Here is an 11,288-nt window from a genome sequence, read left to right on the forward strand (position 1 = left end):
ACACAGATGTGAGGAGTTGTAGGAAACAGGTCAACTTGAAGAAGAGACAGCACTTCGTGTGGCTTATCAAATTTGTGAAGTGCATGCACTGTCCTTGGGGCATACCTGGGGAGTGGGGGGCGGGCGCTGTGGGCGTGCAGAACAGGACCAAGACCCGGAGGTAACCACACACTTGATCCTTCTTCATCCTTCCCCTCCTTCCAACCCGAGGCCTGTTATCTTTCCGTCAAGTGAAGCATCGATGTGGGGATCGGCTCTAGGTGAGGGACCCTCCCTTCTCTGTGTTTATCTGCTTCTAAGGTACAGGACACAATGCTCCCCTCTTCCCCACCGAGGGAGGTACCCCGGTGTGTGCCAGATCCTCCCCAGGGAATCAAGTACCTCACAAAAGGTATAGAAACAGAAGACTGCAAACTGAGAAGCATGAGGGGCTTTTCCCTTTGAGAGTTTTTCAGGGATGGCTTCCTAGGGTAGGAGGCATTTGAACTGAACCTTAGAGGATGAGTGGTCAGAATTTGGACCAGTGGAGAAAGTCATCACAACAGGAGAAATGATTGTAAAGGTCAGGTGCCTGATAGTGCCAATCTTGACTGCCAGATGCAGGACCCTGGCATCTGCTTAGTGTGGTGAGGAATAGATTTTGAACTCCACATACAGACGAGGCTACACTGTAGTTTAAAACAATCAGGCAACAGATGGGGAAAGGGCATTTACCTCAAAATTATGTTGGCCGCTGGCTTGTGTGAGTTCCTATTCAGATGTATTATTCAAAAAATAAATAAAGCAGGCAGGTATGCAGTATGTTCAGAAGCATCAATAATTAATTTCAGATTAGAATGGAGAGGTTATTCTCCTGTGGGGGGGAAAAACATAAAGAGAAGGGAAAGACAGAAATTAAACATACAGTTGGGGCATAACCAACTCAAAAGAGGAAATCCCAGGTCACCAGGACACTGGAGTCTGGAGCTGAGCCAGTCCATCCCCTTTTATGCTGCAGTTCACAGCAAAGACCTCACCCCTCCAGTTTCCGCTTCCTTGTCAGAAACCTCCAGGCCCTTAACTGGCCTTGGGTATTTGAATGTTGGAAATAAAAACCCTCTATTTTTTTTTTTTAATTCAGAATTCATCATAAAGTGAACCTTTCACATATCATTCAGTCCCTGGAGCTGTTCTGCACACCTCCGTATCAGCCACTAGATAATACCCTGCAGCCCAGCTGTTATCATGTTACTCAGCTTCAAAACCTCCCTCGGTTCCCTCTTGACTTCCCAGTCAGTCCAGACCCCTTGACTTGGTACACACAGCTCTCCCTGTCCTGGCTCTTCTGCCTCCCTGCCCATTTTATCCCACACTACCTTTAATGCTTCAGTCCTGGGTGGTCTCTCATGTTTTGCAAATCCTTGAGTTCCTTAAGCCTGTTTCTCTCCGTCACCATCAGATCTGAACCAAACACATGGTCCCTTCAAGGTCCTCTTGCCTCTTCTTCCTAGAAGTCTTCCCTGTTCACCCTGAGGTAAAATGGACTGCTCTTGCCTCTCTCTTTTCATAGCATAAAGTTGGGGGGCATTTCTGACCTACTCCCCTGTGTTATAGTCACTCGGGAGTGTGTCTCCCTGCCAGTTCACAAGGGCAGAGCTGCCCGACTCTTGATCCTTCAACTCAGGGCTTGGGAAAAAGAGTGCTTAGGATGTTTGCGAAAATGAAATGCTGGTGAAGGGCGGAGCTGTTAAAGAGATGTCAATCAGTGGTAGAGCACTTGCCTAGCTTATACTGGGCCTTGGGGGTTATCGCCAGCACCAAAAAATAAAAAGGGAGGGTCTGTTCATGGGAAAAGAGGCACATGGGAATATTGCTGATGTGTCTTTGCTTAAGCACCTCACAGAAATGCTTCCTGGAAAGTTGTCTAGTGTTCTGAGTTTCCACTGTCCCTTATGTCCCCAGCAACAGCTTTACGGAAGCCGTCAGTGGAGTCTCAGCTACTGCCCAGAGAAGCTCTGCCCAGAGAAGGTTGCCTGCGGTCATCCCCTAACAAGGGGTCAGTGACCTTCCTTTCTCTTCTCACATTCCCAGGCCTCTGCAATCATCCTGGCCTGTCTCTGCCACTCCCCTTCACGCCCTCTGGGCCCCGTCCCCAGGGCAGCTACTGCAGGTTCCCTTCCCTGAACACTGCATTGTTTTGCACCCCCCAAACTGCGCAGGTTTTGTCCTCTGTGCCTAGAAGACAACGTTCTGTTCGTTGCTCAGGTCAAACAGGCGCCTCAGTACTGCTGACTGGCCTGACCTCACTGCCTCCTGCCACCCTCCTCGCACCTCCCCACTCTGCACACTGCTGGAAGCCCTATCCCGACCCTGTGTCCTTGAACTGTGGAGAACATTTGTCCCCATCGCTGGTCAGTGAACCCCAAGACCTATTCCCTTTCTTCTTGGCTCATTTTCAGTTTTTTTTTTTTGCCTTGCTAGGGATCCAACTCAAGGCAAGTGCTCTACCTCTGAGCTACACCTGCAGTCCCTTGGCTCATTTTCAAACCTGCTTTGATCTAGGCACTCACGTGCATTTGTGTGTATGGCACGCATAATCAAGACCAAGGTTAACTGAGGCAAGCCTGTGAGGTCGTCTTCTGTTCTATTCATTCTTTTTTTTTTTTTTTTTTTTTTTTTTTTGTGGTACCTGGAATTGAACTCAGGGCACCCAACCACTGAGCCACATCTCCAGCCCTATTTTGTATTTTATTAAGAGATAGGGTCTTACTGAGTTGCTTAGCACCTCACTAAGTTGCTGAGGCTGGCTTTTTGAACTCACGAGCCTCCTGCCTCAGCCTCCCAAGCCACTGGGATTACAGCCAGCCGTGCGCCACCTTGCCCAGCTTTGTTCATTTATTTTAATACAGGTGGGGCCTCATGAAATCAGTGCTTTTTAACCCTGTTGCACATTAGAATATGAATCATTAGAATCAGATTCTAATGAGTGTAATTAAAGTCATTAGATTCATCTTCAAAAACAATAAAGGCTGAGGATGTAGCTCACTGATAGAGTCCTTGCTTGACATGCAGGAGGCCCTGGGTTCCATCGTCAGCACTGCAGCAAGGGCCGCCTTCCCCAGAGAGCCTGATTTAACTGGTTTTGCAGTGGGACCTGGACCTTAGTAGGTTTAGAAACTCCCTGGGGTGCTGAGGTTGAGATCAACAGCATCTAAGTCTTGCTTCCCCACTGTGCCTGAAGAGGAGACTCACCTGAACTTGACCATGGATCTGTGGCATTGTCATCACCTGAGCGCTCGTGAGCACTGCAGATGCTGGCCCGAGTGAACCAGGACTGGCATTGAACAGGCTCACCAAGTGGTTCCATACAGATTACAGATCAGAAAGACTGCTGTTCTAAGTCCTAGAAGTTTGGTTAAAAATAGATCTCAAGTCCCAAGAATTTCTAGGGGAGAATCCACTTGGCCCCAGGTGATACTACTCAGGCAGTTCTGGGAAACAATAGCCCTACATTGATATCCTGACCCATAATAATGACCCATGGTTGGAAGCACAAGGTCCACTGGAGCTCAGGAATGTGCAGGTGGGTGAGCCTGCAGCCCAGAGCAAAATGGGAGCCCAGTCCTAAGGAGAAATGATGAGCAGTGCTTGAAATAGGAGCAGGCCCAGCATGATGATAGGGGAGGGAGGTTGTCCTATCTGCAGTCCAGGAAGGCTGCCTGGAAAAGGTGATTCACAAAGGATGACTTGGACTTGAGGCAGGTGGGCTTTAGGAAAAGCATGGAACAGGAAGAAGCGTTCAGGGGAGGAGACACTAGGCTGCTCTTGTTTGATCTGGTTACTGTCCTCCAACTTTGCCCTTCTCCGAGGTATACCTAGGAGCAATCCTTGTGGTCCCTGGCTGACCTCTGTAGGATCAGGGGATGCCTTATTTGGCATCTGAGTGACACACACTTGTGAAATACAAACACATTTTTACCTAGCAAGGGCTGTCAATAAAACAACAGACACTTGCATAATTCTCTGGGTTTTCTACCTCGTTATGCAATCATTATTTCCTTCGATTTTCACGTGTGTTCAGATAAGTCCCATAACCTGCCTCTGCCTAGTGAGCAGGAGTGTGGGTTCCCCACCACCTCCATTGTTTTAGGAACAGATAGAGAGGCACAGTGGGTAGCGAAGCCCTACTCTCTCGGGCACTGGTGCAGTGCTCAGGTGGGTCTGAGCTGCCTGAAAACGGACCTCTACCATGGAGGAGTAGCTCCCAAGCTCTGATTCTAAGATACTCTGGGGGAGCTTGTGAAAAAAGAGGTTCCCAAGGCCCACCCAAAACCTCTGAAATCAAAATCTCCAAGCAGAAGAGCTGAGGGCTTTGTAGCTTGATAAGAACCACGTGTGAACCTTACGATGCGGCAAGCTGGGAACGACTGAACCAGACAGCCTGCTGACGTCAGAAGGCTTGCTCCAGCACCTTTGGTGATGTCACTGGAGTAGAGCCCTCCCTCTCTCAGCCTCGATACCTCTGTCTGTACAGTGAGGGTCCTTCCTGGGGTCCACATTCTGAGACCCTGGGGGAGCCCCCAGGATGGAGAGCCAGCATGATGAGAGCTGCTGATTTGGGTGTGGCAGGGCAGTGGAGTTCAGGGGCTCGAATGTTCTCCTCTGTTGCTCTTGGGGAAGAAGGGACCGCGTCATTCCCCATAGATCCCATTCACTTCTGGGGTGTGACCTTCTTCTGGGCTCCCATTGCTAAATTCAACCTCTGCTTTTCCTGTGTCACTTAACTGTGTCTCAGCTTCTTACCGTGGCAGCAGGCCCTCATCACGGGAGACCATATGAAGCCTGCACAGAGCCAGCCTGTCATTCAAGGGATGACACTGTTACATCATCTAACAAGTATTTACCGAGTGCCTGCTATGTGCTAGGAGCTCTCCTGGATCCCTGCGCATGTGGAGTTGACATTCTAGTAGGTGGAGACAGACAATAAATAATGAATAGAAGTACGTTTAATATTTGAACAATAGAGATGTTGCAGATTTAGCATTTAAATAAGACAATAAATAGGTTGAATGTTGAAATAAATATCAAATGTGGGGATTATTTAAAAAAGCAAACATGACAGATGCTTATTACTTAGGTTATTGCCATAGTGTGTTGGAATTAACTTAAGTGCAAAGATGGGGTGTTAGAGAGAGGGCCAGAGCAGGGCGCTTCCCTCCCTGGAGGCCCTTACTTCAGACCATTCTTCATTTGTAAAACATGGTCCACTCTCACCTCCTACAGGAGGCCTTCGGGCCACCCAGACCTTGGCCTCTGCCATGACCCCTGGTCCTCCTGCTAGTGGATGTTATCTGAAGGATGATGATGCTAAGGCGTGCTAAGGGCATTCATTCGAACTACAGGCAAGCTTTGCCATAACAACCCTGGGAGATCGCTTCTGTTGGAGGAAACGGAAGCTCTCTGCAGCTGTGGGCACCACTGGAAAGGGAGAGAGTTAGAACGTGAGCTTGAACCTGGGCTGTTGCACACCCTTTCCCCCCATGAGAGCTGTTCCTCTTCCCACCTACCTCCTGCACCCCATGAGGGAGGACCAGGCTCCTTCCAAGTGTCTCTGGGTCCTCCTAGGCCCAAACTACATCCCAGCACCTCACCTTCATGAGGCAGAGGGAGCTTCTGCTAGCGGAAGGCAAGGGGTTGTCCAGGGGCATGCTGGGAATTGGCAGCTAAGGTGAGGTGGCCAGCCGCTGGAGCCCTCCTGGTTTTAGCACTGAGATCTTGCATCCTGGAAAGCTCCTCAACTGGGTACTTTGTCACCCTCCAGGCAAAGCCCAGGTCTCCTGTCCTACCCCATACCTCCCTGCCTGAACAAAAGCTCTTTGGTGAAAGGAAACTTATTATCTCTCATTTTTGGCAAAGTCCACATTGTTAAAAGTTTCTAAATGCAACTGTATGGCTTTTCTTTGGGGGCACTCCTAGACACTGTCTCTGGTGGACAGAAGGATCCAAAGATGTACCTAGCTTTTGACCCGGAAATGCCACTTCTATGAATATCTCCTTGAAGGAAAAAAATCTGAAATATGGATAAAGATTTCTGAACAAAACTTTTTTTTACAAAAACTCAATGTAAGTTAACTAAATTAAGATAGAATATCATGCACCTATGAAAAATATCTTGTGGGAGATTTTATAACATAAAGGGAAAATGACATGACACTGTGAAGTACAAAAAAAAAAAAGGTACAAAAACTACATAAGCACAGGCCCAATTTCATTTGAAATAAAATATACATGCATAGAATTAAGACTGAGGAGATACTTCAGGATGCTAACTGGTCTCTGGAGTTTAGGGTAATTATCTTCTTTATATTTTTCTAGAGTACAAATTTTCCTGAAATTTACAATTTCAGCAACTACATATTCATTTTATAATCGCAAGTTCAGTAGCTTTTAAAAAAATGACATAAAATCATTCGGCCTGACATTCCTCCTCTGCTGGCATGAATTGGGGTGGGGGGCTATGTTGTAGGGCACAATGGGAAGAGCACTGGATTGGGGATCAGAGAGCGAGTGCCTCTCAGCCATTCCCTTGGTCTATAGGAGGCCCTGTAACTTGGAGGCTGTTTTCCTCTCCCTGGGTCTGGCTGCAATGCCAAGGAGAGCCACACGAGGGTGCTGGAGTCATTCTAATGGGCGATGTCTGGTCGGACTGTGGCTCCTCTGGAAGTTGTCTCCCAAAGGCAGAGATTACACCAGCCACTGCACGCCACTCTGGAGGGAGCCAGCAAGAAAAACTTGGTTCATAACCTCTAAGAAGAGCCCCACCTCAGTCTTCCCAGAGCTGCGCTGGCCACCCTCCAGCACCCTGAAGTGTGTGGAGCTGGACTTGCTGTATGGCCTCCAATGAGCCTCTGCCCCTCTCTGGGCCTGCTGGGTTCACCCTGCTTGCAGATTCTGTTGAAGAAGGCGTTTCCTGTGCCTGGCCTCCTGCTCCTTGCTTACCAGCCTTACAGTCTGTTTCATGCCCAGTGTTCAGACTGAACTTAAACAGATAAACTCCCCTGAATGAAGTAGTTTAGAAGTGACCTTTCCTTCAAACTTTCAGGAAATTCCTGGTGGTAGGAACTGGCATTAGCCTTGCTTTTGGGTCCTGGCTGAGCCCAGGGACATTTTCAGACACCCTGCGTGTGTGTGTGTGTGTATGTGTGTGTCAGTACCTGAGGAATGGAGGTGTTATTTCTGTGTCACTGGAATGTGGGAAGCCCGAGGAGCCAGGGGCATCACCTGGGTCCAGCCACACTTGGGAGCCGGAGGGGGGAGAAGAGGGTTGGAGGACTGTCCCAGTGCAAGCTCTCTGACCTGTGGGGTGTGTCCACCCCATGCTGATCCACGTGAGGGAGGAAGGGCCCTCCCTGCCTCAGGCAGACCAAGTCTGCATGATGATGTCATCAGGAGCTTGGTGTCAGGACAGAAAATGGGAGACTGTGTGCCAGGAGTTGTGCCGCCCTCCTCTCCTTAAGGATTCACCTCCTCTAGCAAAGAAGGCCAGCATCCTCCAGTCTTCAGGAGACCAAGAGTGATTTCCAGGCTGGAAGAGGTAATCAGCCCTCCCCTTGCCCTGTCTTGGTCATTTGCCTCCAAAGGAAGAAGCCCTGGGGGACTTGGGAGCCCTGCCATCTCCTCTCAAGGCAGGGTGTGCCCCTTCAGGTCTTTCAACTCTCCCCCGAGGATCCCAGTGCCTGCTCCTAGGCCTGGAGCACCCTCCAAGGCTGAGCTGGTCCTGGTGGCTGTGGGTTCCATCTCCCCGCACCTGGGCTCTCATACTGTGGGCCACCTCTACAACATGGAGAATTTCACGTTCCTTCTTCCACACTGGAAACTTCCTGAGGCCAGGGGCTGGGTCGACTCAATTCTGTATCTACCAGACCCAAGGACCTGGAGGCTCTCAGTGAAACGTCTGCTGAACAAATTAATTCGTTTCCATTTAACAAGCTCATTAGGGATCTGTCTTCCTATCATTAGGAAGCGGGAAGGTTCCTTCTTTCCTGGAACAATCTACCTTCAGGGGACAATGGCAGCAGCTTAGTCTTTGCACACAGACGAGGTTCCTGGGGCTCAGGGTTGTGTTTTAAAGAAATGAGGCATGTGTGCACAGGAGGTGCACTTAAACAAGACATTTGTATATTAAAAACTTCACATTAAATATACATCATTATACAGTGTATCACATGGAATTGGAACTTTACAGAACACATTTTCAGCCGTAAATGGCTAGGAGGCAGTGATACAAGCCCCAAGGAGAGTGACAGAGTGGCCGAGGGCCACCTGTGACCAGAGGGTGCCTTCAACATTTGGTCTTTGCTGATCACCGATTTGGAAGTGTGAAGAGGCAGACAGGGTGGTTTGCTGGACAGTCGTCTGATTCAGCCAGGGAGGGCTCTTTGGAAGGAGCGTCCACGGATCAACCCCAAAAGCCAGTTTGCTTTCTGCACATACTGGTCCCATGGCCTGTGAGAGCACAGGACAGGTCTGGCCACCTGTCCCTGCCAGACTTCTGAGGGTCTCTGAGGGTCACTGGGCTTGGTGTTCACAGTCTTGGTCCTGTAACTGCAGTGGAAGCAGAGCCACCGCGGGGACTTCACCTGTTGACATGAGGCCCTTGGGGGAAGGTCCACCAGGATGGCTCCTGCTACCGGCCCAGAGTCGCCTGCAGGGAGAAGCCCAGCCTGCCTGAAGACTCAGCCTTTCACACTTCCAGTGCAGGGCTGCTCCGGGAGTCTCTCCAGGGGACCCCAACTGAAGGGCTTCAGGCTGAAGGCAGGTGGGCCTCTCCCTGACAAAGTCGCCTTTCTTTCTGTGGGTGCTGTGTCCTTCTGCTGGGCTGCCAAAAGGGCCCTTGACTCTTCAGTGCTCAAGGACAGAGCTGCTGAAGTGCCCAGGGCATTGTGATCAACAATGAAGTCAGCAAAGGAGGCAAAGAAAGAAAACAACAGCCCAGTGGCTCTCAGCAAGGAGGCCCGTTGGTGGCTGGAGGCCGTGTTCTGAGACAAGATGCTAAGGGGGAGATATTGTGTGGCACAGAGTTTTTCTTTTTACTCAGAGAAATCCAGCTCATTTTTTCCCCCTCCTTTCCATTAATTGGCAGCAGATGAAAAAAAAAAAAAAAAAAAAAAAGCCAAAACAAAAACCAAACCAACGCCAGTAACCTGAATGTGAGTGTTTCTGAAAGGGAAAAGCTGTTTCAATTGTTAGATGTCCAAGAAAACATGAATACACGCTGACAGAGGAAATGGCCACAATTAGAGGAAGAAGAGGGAGAGGTTCATAAAATTAAGGAAAAAAATTCCTTTTAGCAGCTCCTATCCTGTGTGCTGGCCCCTCTGATGGCCCTGGTCTCTAAGGGAGCAAGAGATCGGGCCTTTGGGGAAACTTCTGGAAGATGAAGGCGGGGGGGGGGGGGGGTTGGAAGGGAGGGTCCTAGAAATTCTTTAAAGGCGCAAAGGCAAGATGAGAGGGAGAGCCCAGCTTCCCCTCGCCCACAGCCAGAGCCTTTCTGAGGAGGTCTCTGGCAGATGGGCTCCAGGAGGGCTGTGCCACTCTCAGGAAGTGCCTGAGAGCCCAAATCTGATCTTGCCATGGAAAGCCTTCACCTCCTATTGGCCCAAGGGGTTGCCTCCCCACATCCTCAGCCCCTACCAGGTGTTCTGGGGAGCCGGACTTTGTGGCACCTGTTTGGACAAGGGCCAGTTCTTGGCCCATTTTCCTCATTCACCCCCAGCAGAGGCCCTGGTCACTCTTGCTCCCCCGGTGCCCGGAAAGACATTTTGGAAAATGCAAAACAGGCCAGGGTCAGGGTTGGCTTCACTGGAGACTAACCCAGGCTGCAGCCAACTGGACTGACACACAGGGACCTGGAGGATGACTCCAGAGGCAGGCTGGGCTTTAGGGAAGGGAGGCCAAGGAAATGGCTTTGGCCACAAACTGCTGAAATCCATGGCAGTCGCCCAAGTGTGGCCTTCAGTCTTGTTCTGCCCCAGCCTGGCAAGTGGCCTTGCAAGTCCTTCTCCTTTGGGCTTCTGTCTCCACATCCAAGCAGCAGCCTGAGCCATCTCTGAAGGACTAAAGTCTAGACCTGCTGGTGGCATCTAAAACTCAACCCCTGTGTGCTGGGTTGACGGTCACAGTGGGCCACCACACTTCCAGTCCATTCAGATCTGAAGGGCTCAGAGAGCACCTGTGCTTGGAGCAGGCTGAAGAACCCTGGCCGAATCTCTTGTACCTTATTCAGCAGGTGGCAGCCACACCTGTTCTGCTGCTGAGAGGTGGGGAAGGTAGACACGATGTGGTGTGTGCCTGTGTGTGTGTGTGTGTGTGTGTGCAGGTGGCTTTATTTGTGTGGATGCAGCGTGGATGACCAGCATCCATGTTCCTCCCCACCCCCAGAGCAGGGTGACAGTGAGGTCATGCAGAACCAAGGATACAGCAGTGGCCCTGGAGTCTGCTCTGCTGCTTAAAAAATGTTGTGACCTTGGACTGTCCCTGTCTAAGCTTCCCTTATCCCCACAGGGTGACACTGACTAGATAATGGGCAGAGCCCTTTTTAGATTGCTAGGTGCAGGCCACCTGAGGATTAAGCCAGATTTGGTTGTCACTGGCTGGAGGGGGCCTGGTTGCTGAAACCCAAACACAGGGCCCAGCTACACCTTCCTGCAGGTGACTGACCTCTGGCTGAGTTGCCTCTCCCGTGTGCCTCTGACTGCCCAGTCAGATGCCTGCCTGCAGTCTCTGCCCTTGTCCTGCCCAGGGCCTGTCATACCAACTAGCAAGCCCAGGAGACACACCTTGCTCAGGGCATGAAACCAGCAAGCAAGCACTGCCTCTGTGGAGCCCACTGTGGTATATTAAAAAAAGGAATAAGAATATATATTAAATGACTATTTTATTTACACACCCTATTCATAAATAATTGCATCCTCTTTGACTGCACAATGATTCCTTAGAGATCTAATGATTACACCGTGACTAAAAGTGGATGGGGCTTACTGTGTGTGTGTATGTGACCATGTTCTCTCATGTGTGTGCTAGGCGCACACTCAGAGATACACACAGCCAGAGGGAGTGGCCCCCAGGCCCCCTGAGCTCTGGAAGCCAACACTCAGCTCTCAGCACTGGTGGGAAAACTTTGCCCACACACAGGTGTGAGTTCATGACAGCTGGAGAACAAAGAGATGCAGCCCAGAGCTCCTGCTGCCCGCCCCGCCCCCAGAGCTGCTCTGCCTTTGTTCATCCTGGAAGGCATCTCTTTGGATTGC

This window comes from Sciurus vulgaris (genome assembly GCF_902686455.1).
Source record: "Sciurus vulgaris genome assembly, chromosome: 15".
NCBI classification, from domain to species: domain Eukaryota; kingdom Metazoa; phylum Chordata; class Mammalia; order Rodentia; family Sciuridae; genus Sciurus; species Sciurus vulgaris.